A 14,912-nucleotide genomic window follows, 5' to 3' on the forward strand; every position below is an offset into this window, starting at 1 on the left:
ATAGCTCTTTACCTTTTATTCAAAACGTTCACAAATTATTTCACGAGTCAAACCTGTGCTTCCTTTACTTTGCATGCCTGAATGTATTTCTATTTATTCATAGACACTAAACGTGAAATACAAAATAAATTTAGTATCAAAATAAATGCAAGAGACAAACATAGTTATTACTAAGCAAATAAAATTAAAAAATGATAAGTTTCTGTATATTTTTAAACACGAAAATGAAAAATCCGGATTTATTCTGAATGTATTATCTACTAGTCACTTCCCGTTTACATTTAATTTGAAAATCGAAAGCAAACGATATCAATCTCAATCAATTTAGAATTTATTAGAATCGTTCCAATAAGAATTTGTAGAAATATTTTGTTCTTACTTTATACCAATGAATTCCAAACATCGATTCAAAAAAAGTAAAATCACAAAAATATTGAACTTAGAGGAAAATTAATTCGGAAAGTCCATAATCACATGGCGAAAGCAAACGTTTTTTGCAGTGTACTAGTCTAACAAAGTTCAAAAAGCTCATTTAGGGATTCCTGGTTTTAAAAAAAGGTTGAACTTTTGTCGATCTGGAATATCCCCTTAAACTAATTGAAGTGAATCTTCAAACTAGATATTCAAACATTATAGCCTCATCTTCATATTCAAGTGCCACATCAGTTAAATCATACAATTACTGCCTGGTAAATTTATACCTTAGTCCTTCAAAGTCTGACAAAAAATGTATAGCTAGTAAATACCCTTTGACCCTTACTGTTAGCCAAAATTATGTTGATTTTCAGTTCGGCAAAGGTGAGTAAAGCCCTCAAAACCAAAACTGTATCGGACATTGTACATACTTCACCTCTGCCTATATCGGACATTGTACATACTTCACCCCTGCCTATATCGGACATTGTACATACTTCACCCCTGCCTATATCGGACATTGTACATACTTCACCCCTGCCTATATCGGACATTGTACATTCTTCACCCCTGCCTATATCGGACATTGTACATACTTCACCCCTGCCTATATCGGACATTGTACATACTTCACCCCTGCCTATATCGGACATTGTACATACTTCACCCCTGCCTATATCGGACATTGTACATACTTCACCCCTGCCTTAATCGGACATTGTACATACTTCACCCCTGCCAATATCGGACATTGTACATACTTCACCCCTGCCAATATCGGACATTGTACATACTTCACCCCTGCCAATATCGGACATTGTACATACTTCACCCCTGCCTATATCGGACATTGTACATACTTCACCCCTGCCAATATCGGACATTGTACATACTTCACCCCTGCCAATATCGGACATTGTACATACTTCACCCCTGCCTATATCGGACTTTGTACATACTTCACCCCTGCCTATATCGGACATTGTACATACTTCACCCCTGCCTATATCGGACATTGTACATACTTCACCCCTGCCTATATCGGACATTGTACATACTTCACCCCTGCCTATATCGGACATTGTACATACTTCACCCCTGCCTATATCGGACATTGTACATACTTCACCCCTGCCTATATCGGACATTGTACATACTTCACCCCTGCCTATATCGGACATTGTACATACTTCACCCCTGCCAATATCGGACATTGTACATACTTCACCCCTGCCAATATCGGACATTGTACATACTTCACCCCTGCCTATATCGGACATTGTACATACTTCACCCCTGCCTATATCGGACATTGTACATACTTCACCCCTGCCTATATCGGACATTGTACATACTTCACCCCTGCCTTTATCGGACATTGTACATACTTCACCCCTGCCTATATCGGACATTGTACATACTTCACCCCTGCCTATATCGGACATTGTACATACTTCACCCCTGCCTATATCGGACATTGTACATACTTCACCCCTGCCTATATCGGACATTGTACATACTTCACCCCTGCCTATATCGGACATTGTACATACTTCACCCCTGCCTATATCGGACATTGTACATACTTCACCCCTGCCTATATCGGACATTGTACTTCACTTTATAATATTAGAGTGTTCCTGGTGAAGGTAAATCCAGAAAAGAGATTTAAACGAATGCAGTTAACAGAGAGTTTTTTTTTTAATTGTGTTTTCCGATTCACAAAATTAAAAAAATCATAATAAACATATTTTTAATTTCTGAAAACAGTCTTTTTCTAGCCATAAAACCAGGTTCAACCAACCATTTTTTCGTAAAATGTCCTGTACCAAGTCAGAAATATGGCAGTTGTTTTCAAATATATTGTTTCTATGTGTAATGCATTGACGTTTGTTTTTGTTGTACTTCAGTCTTTACGTTGTTTTTATTTTTTATTTGATATGTTTCCCTCGGTTTAAGTTTGTAACCCGGATTTGTTTTCTCTCATTCGATTTATGACCTTTGAACAGCGGTATTCTACAGTTGCCTTTATTTACAACAACTTGAAACATGTCAAACATGCACCTGTCTAATAACGACAATTACTTTGCAGAAAACATTGCGGAACATGTCGTTCGACTTTCGTTTCAAAATATGGATGACAATTGCCCAGCGGCAACTTGGGCAATTCAAGGAAACATCTTTGATATTTGCAAATGAATAAAAAGACACATCAATAATTCATCTGTTGTATTTCTCGCTGCAACATTTTTTGTTAAGAATGTTTTTTTAAATTTCATAAGTCGTCATTGTATTAGCGGGAATACGTCAAAGGATCATTAATACAGGTTTAATACAATAAGATAAATGATAAAAATATTAAAAATAACTATGGACGTCGAAGAAATGGCAAAAGCTTACAATACCCCTTTTTGGTGTTTACAATAGCGATGAACAGCGATTCGTTGTCTCACGCTCATATGTTCGTCTACAAATTTATAAAGAGGACCAAGTGTTTATTTTTCATTAGCTTAACAATTTTAATTTACACCATCGTGCGAAATGGCTGGAGTCATTTGAAAAGTAAGAAAACATCTGTTCTCCTATTCGTTCTCTAGCTCGACAAACTACTTCATCCGGCTCATAAGTTTGTAACTCACCACTCGAATAATCAAATACTGATACTGATCCATTTAATGGAACTTTCAAAATATCAATTTGAATTTTTTTCTGCGTGAACGGTCCCTTGAATGCATAGTGGGCAATCTCGCACTTAATATATTTTTCTTTCCGTTTGATGACATTGAGAACCACTGAACAGTGTTGAAGTTGCCAATATCTTCTTAGAATTATGTCTCCTTTTTGTATGTCGTCCTGTTTTAGAACTTTGTTTCTTGTAATCCCAAGCATTTTCTCATTTCTCTCAAAGCACATTTTACAAAGCATACCATGTTCATATTCGATCTTGTTTCTTAATAGTTCGTCACTTAGGCCACGGAATCCTTGGTGTAACTTAAATATTTTACGAACAACTTTAAATTTTCTTATTTGAATACTGAGTCTTCTTCCAGATACGCACCAAGAAGCAAAATGTTCGCAATTTTTATCAAAAACGTCATACCGAAATTCCTCCTGGGCACCACGTAAAGCACCAATTGCCCGTTTAACTACTTCTCTTGGAGATCTCGGTGTGATACTTCCCCAATATTTACAAATCATTACTCTGTCCGTTTTTAAATTGACAGTTTCTGTTTTCTGTTTTAATTTTGCTAATGTTCCTCCTGTATGCAGTAAACTATCCCTTATTGTCTGATGAATCAATTCTAAACTAATCTCCTGACTGTTATCATCCTTTGGTGGTATTACTTTAACTACTATTGCATGATGGTCATAAAAACTCATTGGAAGAATGATATGATCACCTTGGTTGATCTCCTGCCAGTTTTTAACTTGCACCGGTTTAATACAATCCATACAACTTCCAACAGCCTCGCTGCCATCATGTTTTAGCGATTGTAAAGCTGCCTGTAAATCGTTTGAATTGGTATCAGTCTCGGAATCATCATCGCCTAAATCAGTTACCAGTGTTGTCTGTGAGTTGTGTCTTGATATAAGATCAACCTCTTCACTTATCGAGTCCAAATCCAATGGTTTCACTTCTAATGATTTTGTTTTTGTCCATTTAGCAATAGTGATGTGTGACGGAGGTCTTTGCATTATCGGAGAATCTTCTAACATCGAACTTTCTGTTGTTGGATATATAAAATTCAATTCATCTGGCGATTTGTCTGTTTTAATATTATTATCCATTTGATATCTTTTATAGGTTTCGGTTCCTTGACAAACTTCGTTGTCATTTGACTGAGTTCCATTACTGGTGGCATTATATGATTCTTGTTTTCCTTCTGGTTGATTTTCAATTTCCATAAATGTGTCAGGTTCAGACTCATCATCGATATTTAAAAAGATTTTGACACGTGACTGGTTTACAGAATCGTCGACTTTGACACGTGACCGATTTACAGAATTGTCAACTTTGACACGTGACCGGTTTACAGAATCGTCGATTTTGACACGTGACTGGTTTACAGAATCGTCGACTTTGACACGTGATTGGTTTACAGAATCGTCACTTTTGACATGTGACCGGTTTACAGAATCGTCGACTTTGTTACGTGACTGGTAAACAGAATCGTCGACTTTTACATTTGACTGGTTTACAGAATCGTCGACTTTGACACGTGACTGGTTTACAGAATCGTCGATTTTGACATGTGACCGGTTTACAGAATCGTCGACTTTGACACGTGACTGGTTTACAGAATCGTCGATTTTGACCCCTGACTGGTTTACAGAATCGTCGACTTTGACACGTGACTGGTTTACAGAATCGTCGATTTTGACATGTGAGTGGTTTACAGAATCGTTGACATGTGTTTTTCCATTCGAAAATTTAACCAAATAGATATGTTCATCTTCGGAGTCTTTCGGGTTAGTAATAGTCTGTTGCGAGATATTTGTTGCCAAGTCACTAGTTTGATGTTCGGAGTCTTTCGGGTTAGTAATAGTCTGTTGTGAGATATTTGTTGCCAAGTCGCTATTTTGATCTTCAATGACACATCCAGATTCTTTTTCTCTTTCCCGTGTGTCTTCAATTTGATTAATTTCCAAAGAAGTGTCTTCCGATTTATTTTTATCCCCCATGGTATCTCCCCGTTGATTTCCTGGTCGTATTAATACCTTTCAGACGATCGACTTCTTTTATGACTATTCCTGCGTATTGGATTTTGTAAATTCATGTTAACAATCGATCTGAGAATAATTTCGAAGTGTCTCTATACATGATATGTTTGTAATTATATACGTGTCACCTGTAAGTTTCCTAGTTGTTAAAGTTTAAAGTAATTCACAATAGTCCATACTTATCTGAACATTTACTTCGTATCCTTCAGTGAAATATTTGGTATTTTCCCGTTCAAGTACGTATCTCTTTACTGAAAAAAAAACACGATTCATATATATGTTGCTTAAGTTATACGTTTTTATGTAAATATTGTATATAATGTCAATGTCATCCACGAACAACCTATTATAATATTTTGTAACAGTAATCTGTTACAATATGAATATAAATTTGGGTAAGTTGAAAATTGAAGTGTCATGGTTTCATAGTTTACAGATTTCAAATGACATAATAAGCAAGGGTCCGGCCCATTCTCAAAGGTCTCTCTATTAAAAAGTTTTGTTTTAATAGGTTTTGTTTTAAATTTTTATTGCGTTTATACGCTACGTTAGACATCTTTTAGAATTGTTACAATATTCATCTCTTTGCAAAATCTGTCAAAATTCATGGATAAGTGTACGACAGACGTAGTTTATCTATATACCTAATAGGTAGATTTTTCAAGAGTTTGTCAACTGCATCTGAGTACACAAACTATATTCATTATAATTTCTGCAATTTTCACTTAAACACAACCAGTTGAAACATGGCATATTATATACAGACAGGTTTTCTTCTATATTTCACTAAAAGTTATTGATAGACCTGAATGAATTGTGTTGAAAATAGTTCTTACTACCTACCTAATTGTCAAGTTAAACTATGTAAATATACATCTGTACACCTTTCCAATCTGAATGTTCATACATCAAACAATCAGTAAGATCTACACCACATATTTACTCCTTTAGTAGAAACATCCGGAAAAAGGCGACACTAACCTCATATACATATAGTATCCACTTGTCATAGCTGCATGAATCTCACATGTATATAGTATGGGCTTGTAATATTTGTAATTCATACTCGTTCCTGCTAAACGGAAGAAGTAATAAAAAGCTGCTTTATAATCACTCCTCTTTTTGTGGAAATACTCAATATTCATAGTTAATTCAGTGTTTTGTTTACAACTGGTGCTAGATACGACCTCCATGTTAAATCCCATATAGACCTAAATTTCTCAGGTATAATCTAACTGGAGAGGATGATTTGCACTACAATTGAAGAAAACAAGTTTTAATCTATCTTTTCATATGAATCCTCTGCATAGACCGTGATGACTTTTCAAGATATCAGGTAGTAATAATAGATTAAAGAACAAAAACCGTAACTTGAAGCTAAGACGCCTTTGAGTTAAAATTTGCAGTAAATATGATAACCACATTATGTGCATAATTGATATGATACGTGTCTGAATATGTTTTTGTGATTTTTTATTTCAATTTATTTGTGTTGTTACGTTGCTGTCATGTTCCGTTATACAAATCCTTTCACTCTTGGGTCAAGATGAAAATATATTACGTTTTGTTTCATGTACAGTGGCAAATACTTCAAATACATTCAAGATGAGAACAAAATATCAATAGATTCAAAAGGTATTTCAGGGATTGATCGGGGAAAAGAAAAGGATTTCAACAGCCACCAGCTATAAGGCATAGGGACAGTGCATGTGTATAAGGAAGAGAGACATAATTTTTCTCCCCTGCATCAATAAACAGACCACACATGGACCCACACAGGAGTTGTTGCAAAAGTTCTAAACGTGCAGTAAGCGTGAAACTTTTTCTTCCCGAGATCCCTAACTCGTCCCTATAGTGACCGGACATGGCTGCGTATTCATATATCCTACACAGTCACTTATACATTAATTTCAAAATATGGACTAAACATATGAGCTATCTCATCATACGTTATGAAGTACAATATATTTAATATGGCCATGTTAAGATATTATTATGTTGGTATTTTCTTCTGAAAACGGTAGAGCTTCATTTCCCTGAATATCTTCCAGACTATTACATTTTTGAACAACTGTTTTATCTCTTATGTATAGTGAATAGTGATCCCATTTCTTATTCTCTGATCTTTCCGAAACTTGGCAGAAGCAACGAAGTGTGTCCGTTCTTGGTTAAATTAAAGCCGTTCTTTTGTCGAATTTCGTTTGACTCGGTGGCTGCATATTAAGCTGGAATAAGAAAATTGTCCAATGACGTTTTTAGTTGACTTGACGGCTAAAAGGTAGTTTTATAAGTAGACATAGCTAAAAATGTCTAAAAAATTTGAGATAATTATAACATCTACCGAACGAACAAACATTTGCCTCATTGTTCGTGAGTTCAAAAATTTTAGATTCTATAAAACCATCTCTACACAGTCGTTTTTCAAGCGGTAGCCATTTTGTCCAAGTTGATATTTCATTTGTCCAAGCAATTAATGCGGGTGTGTTTTACTTGATATTTCAGTAAGTAATTTATAATTTACCAAAACAAAAGTTAGATACACGAAAAGAACAAAAAGTCTAGATTCTTTTTTTATTAACTGCATGTTTGAGTCTTACAGGAATAAAATGCTACGAAACATTACAAAACGGTAGCCATTTTGTCCAAACGTCGAAAAATCCAAACAAGCGCTTTTTTTTCGACGTTACATGTGCATCATTTGTTCCGTTGTATGTACCTGATACTAAAAACGAATCGCGTGGTGAAATTTAAAAAAAAATGCTGGTTGGCGAAAAAAAACACTGTGCATGTTGTGTATGAAACGGATGTAACTGAAAGACTTATCGGAAACAGCGACAAAAACAGTTCCCTTGAATTAACGCAGCCCCGTATTATACGGACGATTCAGGAGAAGATTATTCCATTTTAAAAGCAAGCAACTTCAAATGACTGGGGAAATATTTTTTTAAGATCGGGTTTTAATAATTTTATTTAATGATTGTTATAAGTTATGTGTCAAGCAAATTTTGAATACAATTCAATTCATCAAGGGTAAATATGTTTTTATTTACTTGCAGAGTGTCGGATATATTTGCATTAGGGTTGAATCAAGATATGAAAAATTTACAAAGACAGATGATATGCACCATGCAATTTTAGCAGGCTGCGATTAAAGTTTTGTTATAATTCATTTATTGAAAACCGTATACTAATTCTGTCCCATTTTTTCTTCCTTCAAGTTCATTACTTACGACAATACAACATTTTAAGGTGAATTAAGGGTAAAAATTATTTAATCAATTTCCACAACATGAGATAAATAAATTCATGGTGAATAGACATCACAAAATTATTAGAGACAGATTTAGAATCAACCAACTACATAAAAAAAAGCAAATGAAACTTGCAAATTGAATAAATGTACGTCAAAAGTTTCAGAAAACTCGCTTTGCCGTCGTGGTGGTGTAACGTCGTGTTGTAGGAACATCGTGCTCAACGTTTGTATACTAGTTAGGAGATAACTGTATTGTATTTTAAGCTCCGACGGCATCAATTGGGGATTTGATGGTCGCAAATTAAGTTTACTGGCGACGCGTAAGCGGAGACAGTAAACGGGTATTTGCGATCATCAAATCCCCAATTGATGCCGTCGGAGCTTAAAATACAATATTGTTATCTCCATTCTAATGAAACTGACAGAAATCAACGTTAAAACATGTATTTAGAATTAGTCATATGCCGTCTGCGCTTGCGCGAATGTCCGATAGCATCAATTGTCAATTGATGCCATGTAAATAAATGACGTTATCCAATCAGAATAAACGTTACAAACGTTGTTGCATTAGAATTCTTGTTCTCTGAACTGAACTCCGAAATTAATCACGTATGGTCTTAAAAAATAACCGATTGTGGGATGAATGACATGAAGACTTAAAACGTATTAGTGTGAACTTGCTGTCAGTTACTGCAAGTACTCTCAGATCTTTACCTACTAGTGTCTTTTTGTTGTTGGGATGTACCCGGTCACGTCCACTCTGTTTGTTTCCTGTTATAGTAATTGCAGTTTCTCGTTTTGGACATGTTCAAGTTTTCTTTGTAAAGTTTACGCAAACCAAAGTTAAGCTTTCGAATATCGTTATCTCAAAGGTCGTCTTTAATCGACAGAAGTTGAAATGACCGTTTAAGGAAAAAGAGAAGTGACGCTCCATGCGTAACTGATTTAGTTGAAACAAAACCCATTTGTAAATAAGCTGATTTTAATTGGATTGAAATTAATTGAATTCAGTGCTAATGCTTTATGTTTGATAGTAATAAATCTAACCAGGGCCGTTACTAGCCTCTTTTAATGGTGAGGCAAAATATAGTTAGATGACCTAAGCGAAAGCGAGAGCGAGATGGAAATAAGAAAATTGCAAGGGGTCTGGTGGTCGCTCAAGGCTTCAAGATGCTGTGAAAAAAAATGACGCAAATTCGTGCATTCTGAGCGTTTCGCTGACTCTTTCTTTCTCTGAAACGAAATTATTTTTTGCTATATTTTTCGACAATATATATATATAAATTCTTGGTAAGTAAAGCCTTTTATGTTTTAGGGAGAAAATCAAAAGACCAATATGTAGGATGAAGCAAACATTTTAATTCTTATAATCATTAATACCGTTTCTTGTGTGTTCATGTATTGTGTTGTGTTTAGACTTTGGTAATTTTTTTGTGTTTAAGACTGAATTTAAATATACGTATTGCTAGTACAATATTATACCTTAAGTACCGCATAATTCGACACTAAACCTTATTTTATGGCCTATTAATGATTCTTTCATTGTTGAAGACCCTTCAGCGACTATCAAGATAAACAGGAATACAAACCCTGACCATTGGTAATCTTTATTTTTGTAATGCATTGACTATGTGTGCGATTAGGTCCCGTGCGTAATTACTCCGTATTCATTTTTTTTCTATTACAGTGTCTGTCTGGACATGACTTTATGCAAGTTTAACTCTTCAATGTAAGAGGTCATATGGCAATAAACAAAACAGAGAGTTAGTTTTGTATTCTTTATGTTAAAAGTTCATAAAGAAACGCCGAATTTGTATGTGTTCAGTAGCATCATATCTTCTTAAAATATTTTTTCGCACAATGTCTGGACATCGGTGGACATGCAACATTGCGAAACCGGACATTTACAAATGAAAATTTACACTCACGACTATAGTCATATTAATAGTAGGACAATAAATGAACAAAAGAAAAATCCTAGTACAGATAAGACACATAAGTGCAAACAAAAGACAATGGACACTGAAAACTAAAAGTAAATCAGAAACATGGACCATGCTTCTTGCAAGACATTCGCCGTGAAAACAATTTTGATATGAAGACAAGCTTTTGTTTCAACTTTTTTTTTTAATTTCCAGCAGGAGACATTTTCCCCCTTTGAATAATTTGCTTTTTCTTATTCTAAATGTCCTTTTCTTTTTCTTCGTACTCAATTTGGTATAATTCTCACTGACCAGTTCGGTCTAGAAACAGCTTTTTTATGTTTGCCTGAATGTGTTTTTAACCAATCTAACATGCCATAATTTCCTTATTTCTATTTTTTTCTAGTATAAGGGAGCTACCATTTGATTTTTATGGGTGGGCTAGTATGAAATTTGAAAAAATTTAAAAAAAACGCAGGACCGAACAGATTGAAAAAAAAAACAGGACAGAGATTACAGCTAAAAAAAAAATGCATGACAAAATTTTTCATCCTAGCCCCCCCCCCCCCCCCCCTAAAAATCAAATGGTAGCTCCCTAAATGTTCACACAATTTAGTATTCAGTGTCTATAAAAAGTCTTGATTGGGGAAGCATGATTTAGTTTGCCTAGCTATCGTAAACAAATCGATATTGTAATCTCAGCGTGTAATTTTTATTTCAACTTTTACGTTTGCATCAGGACGACGTTAAAAGCGAAAACGCTCATATTTTTAGAGTGACACTCGTTACTTTAAACAGAAATCGCTTTTATCTTTTAAAATTTTGTTGCAGTTAAAGACCTGTTTCTAAAAGAAAAATGTTCATACAATCGAATAAACTAAGTATAAGCTTCGGGAAGATCAGGGAATGTAACATTTTAACCGTAATTCTGTAAAAAACGAAAAATTACGGTAGTAAATGGTTAATTTGAAGCTTTATACCTACCTTAAAATCTTAATTAACTAAAAGACTTTCGTTAAAGCTATCTTTGGCGAATTTCTGATTACTTGGCTTGAAGCGAGAAACATACGAAACATGTCTAGTGCTGCTAAAAAAAGGCAGTCTTTCCCGAACGTCGCGACAAACACGCTTTTGTAAACGTAAACAAAGGTGAAAAAATATTTTATTTCATAAACATATATTACAGTTTGAAACAAAACACATTCTTTGCTTCCTAAATATCTACTTTTTATTCACATTTTCTGCCTCCAAAACATTGATTCGGCAGTTTAAAGAGAGTCCATCTTTTCATATTTTGTACAGTGGCAGATATAACGTATTTCACGTCGAAATCCCACAGAGTCCGTATACTGCATTAGCCAATTTCCGAACCAAGGACCTTCGCACAGTCAGGTACGGCTCTTAAAGAGTAGTTTACTGTAGCTGCTAATTGATTTAAAAATGATATATAATTAATGGATGAAAATTTGCCTGTAGAGTTATTCAAATGATCTGCTATAGTAATATATATTTATAACTGTTATACAAGTACAAATGTATCAATATAATATATAACAACAAACCAGAGTATACAGATAACAAAATAGTATATCAATACAATATAATAATTATTACGGTGAGGTTGAGTTCCATGTCATTTATTCATCATCCACACAGAAACTTGTTTCAGATAAAAAAAAATAATCTTTGTAATAATATTAACCGTACCAATTTTTCTTGCTCCTGATGTGCATTTCGACAATACATGTCTCTTCAGTAATGGTCGTGGCCAAAATATTTGAAATCCTAAGCTTATATAACCAGATGCTCCGCAGGGCGTAGCTTTATACGACCGCAGAGGTTGAACCCTGAACGGTTGGGGCAAGTATGGACACAACATTCAAGCTGGATTCAGCTCTAAATTTGGATTGTGATTAAATAGTTGACACAGCATAGGTTTCTGACACAGAATGAATGTGTTCTAATGAAATTATTTTTTTTGTTTTCTCTTAGAGCAATTCACTATGCTGTTGAATATTATTCCTCTCAAAAAAATGTTTGAAGAAATTTTCTTTTTATTTATGAAATTTCAAATGAGAAAATTGAACCCAATTTTTTTAATTCACATCCCCCTTTCCCTTATTCCAAAACTAATCTCAATTAAAATTTCTAATGGAGTTTGCAACAATTACTACTCATTTAAATACATCATAAAATATTAAGATGTAAAAAAACTGCTTGTTATCACTGAATGGTAAAGATTATTTTAATTTATCAGTTGGTAGTAAAAAGTGAATATAAATTGTATATTGTATATATAACAAAGATTTAAGTTGATTCTGGACAAAGAAAGATAACTCCAAATAAATTTTTTTCTTACAATTAGATATTTCTTGCTTACTATTCTGGACAAAGAAAGATAACTCTAATTAAAAACAAAATTGCTATTTCACAATATTTTGCAATAACATATTTCTTGCCATTGCGCAATACTGTGCAATTGAAAAGACTTGCTATTGCACAAAACTTAATATAATAATTTTAGATCCTGATTTGGACCAACTTGAAAACTGGGCCCAGAATCAAAAACCTAAGTACATGTTTGGATTCAGCATATCAAAGAACCCCAAGATTTCAATTTTTGTTAAAATCAAACTAAGTTTAATTTTGGACCCTTTGGACTTTAATGTGACCAATTTGAAAACAATACCAAAAATGAGGAATCTACATACACAGTTAGATTTGGCATATCAAAGAACCCCATTTATTCAATTTTTGATGAAATCAAACAAAGTTTAATTGGACCCCGATTTGGACCAACTTGAAAACTGGGCCGATAATCAAGAATCTGATAACATTTTTAGATTCAGCATATCAAATAACCCAACCGATTAATTTTTTGTCAAAATCAAACGAAGTTTAATTTTGGACCCTTTGGACCTTATATAGACCAATTTGAAAACATGACCAAAAGTTAAAAATCTACATACACAGTTAGATTCGGCATATCAAAGAACCCCAACTATTCAATTTTGATGAAATCAAACAAAGTTTAATTTTGGACCCTTTGGGCCCCATATTCCTAAACTGTTGGGACCAAAACTCCCAAAATCATTACCAACCTTCCTTTTGTGGTCATAAACATTGTGTTTAAATTTCATTATTTTCTATTTAATTAAACTAAAGTTATTGTGCGAAAACCAAGAATAATGCTTATTTGGGCCCTTTTTTGGCCCCTAATTCCTACACTATTGAAACCAAAACTCCCAAAATCAATCCCATCCTTTCTTTTGTGGTGATAAACCTTGTGTCAAAATTTCATAGATTTCTATTAACTTAAACTAAAGTTATAGTGCGAAAACCAAGAAAATGCTTATTTGGGCCCTTTTTGGCCCCTAATTCCTAAAATGTTGGGACCAAAACTCCCAAAATCAATACCAACCTTCCTTTTGTGGTCATAAACCTTGTGATAAAATTTTATAGATTTCTATTCACTTTTACTAAAGTTAGAGTGCGAAAACTAAAAGTATTCGGACGACGACGACGACGACGACGCCAACGTGATAGCAATATACGACGAAAATTTTTTCAAAATTTGCGGTCGTATAAAAAATGAGAGCTATAATCCAAAAGGTCTCAAAAGTATAGCTAAATCCGTTAAAGGAATCAGAGATTTGCATGAAGGACTTTACTTAACTTCCAAATATTGAGATATGATTTTTTTCGTCTGAGACAAGTGCTTGTTACCATCCACCAGAACTTGTGGTCCTCCGATGTTCAGTTACAGAAGTAAAACCAATAAATGGTTAAAAAAAATAGAACAAGATGATTTTACCATATCTGGTTTATCTTATGGGATTTTAATGAAATTATGCCAAATTTAAAGTTTTAAAAATATTTCATTAAGATTAAGAAAATCTTTGGCCTAATATATAATGACTCAGCTTAGATAAACAGTTTACAGTATGCATAGCTTACTATATTATAGTTCGTTTCTGTGTGTGTTACATTTTAGTTCAGTTGTGTCGTCCGTTTTCTCTTAATTATATTTGAGTGTGAATTCACATTACTATAAGACGTGTCACGGTACTTTTCTATCCCAAATTCATGTATTTGGTTTTGATGTTATATTTGTTATTCTCGTCGGATTTTGTCTAATGCTTAGTCCGTTTCTGTGTGTGTTACATTTCGATGTTGTGTCATTGTTCTCCTTCTATATTTAATGCGTTTCCCTCAGTTTTAGTTTCTTACCCCTATTTTGTTTTTTGTCCATCGATTTACGAGTTTTTAACAGCGGTATTTTTTTGGTATGTTTTTCTTATACTGTATGCAATAAGTCTACTATATTTGCTGTATGGAATGATTGTAAGGTGTACCTGTCTAGCTGGCTGGTGTCATCTTTACTTGACCTCATGTTTATGGTTCAGTGGTCAAAAGTAAGTTTTTGAGTTGTGGTCTTTATACAATAGGTCAACTATATTTGGTGTATGGAAATATTTTATGATCTATATGTCAGTCAGTTTTTATTTGACCTTGACCTCATTTTCACGGTTGATTGCTCAGTGTTTAGATTTTGTGTTTTGGTCTGTTTTTCTTAAACCATAAGCAATAGGTCAACTATA

This window comes from Mytilus trossulus, chromosome 5 (assembly GCF_036588685.1).
Source record: "Mytilus trossulus isolate FHL-02 chromosome 5, PNRI_Mtr1.1.1.hap1, whole genome shotgun sequence".
In the NCBI taxonomy this organism is placed as follows: Eukaryota; Metazoa; Mollusca; class Bivalvia; order Mytilida; family Mytilidae; genus Mytilus; species Mytilus trossulus.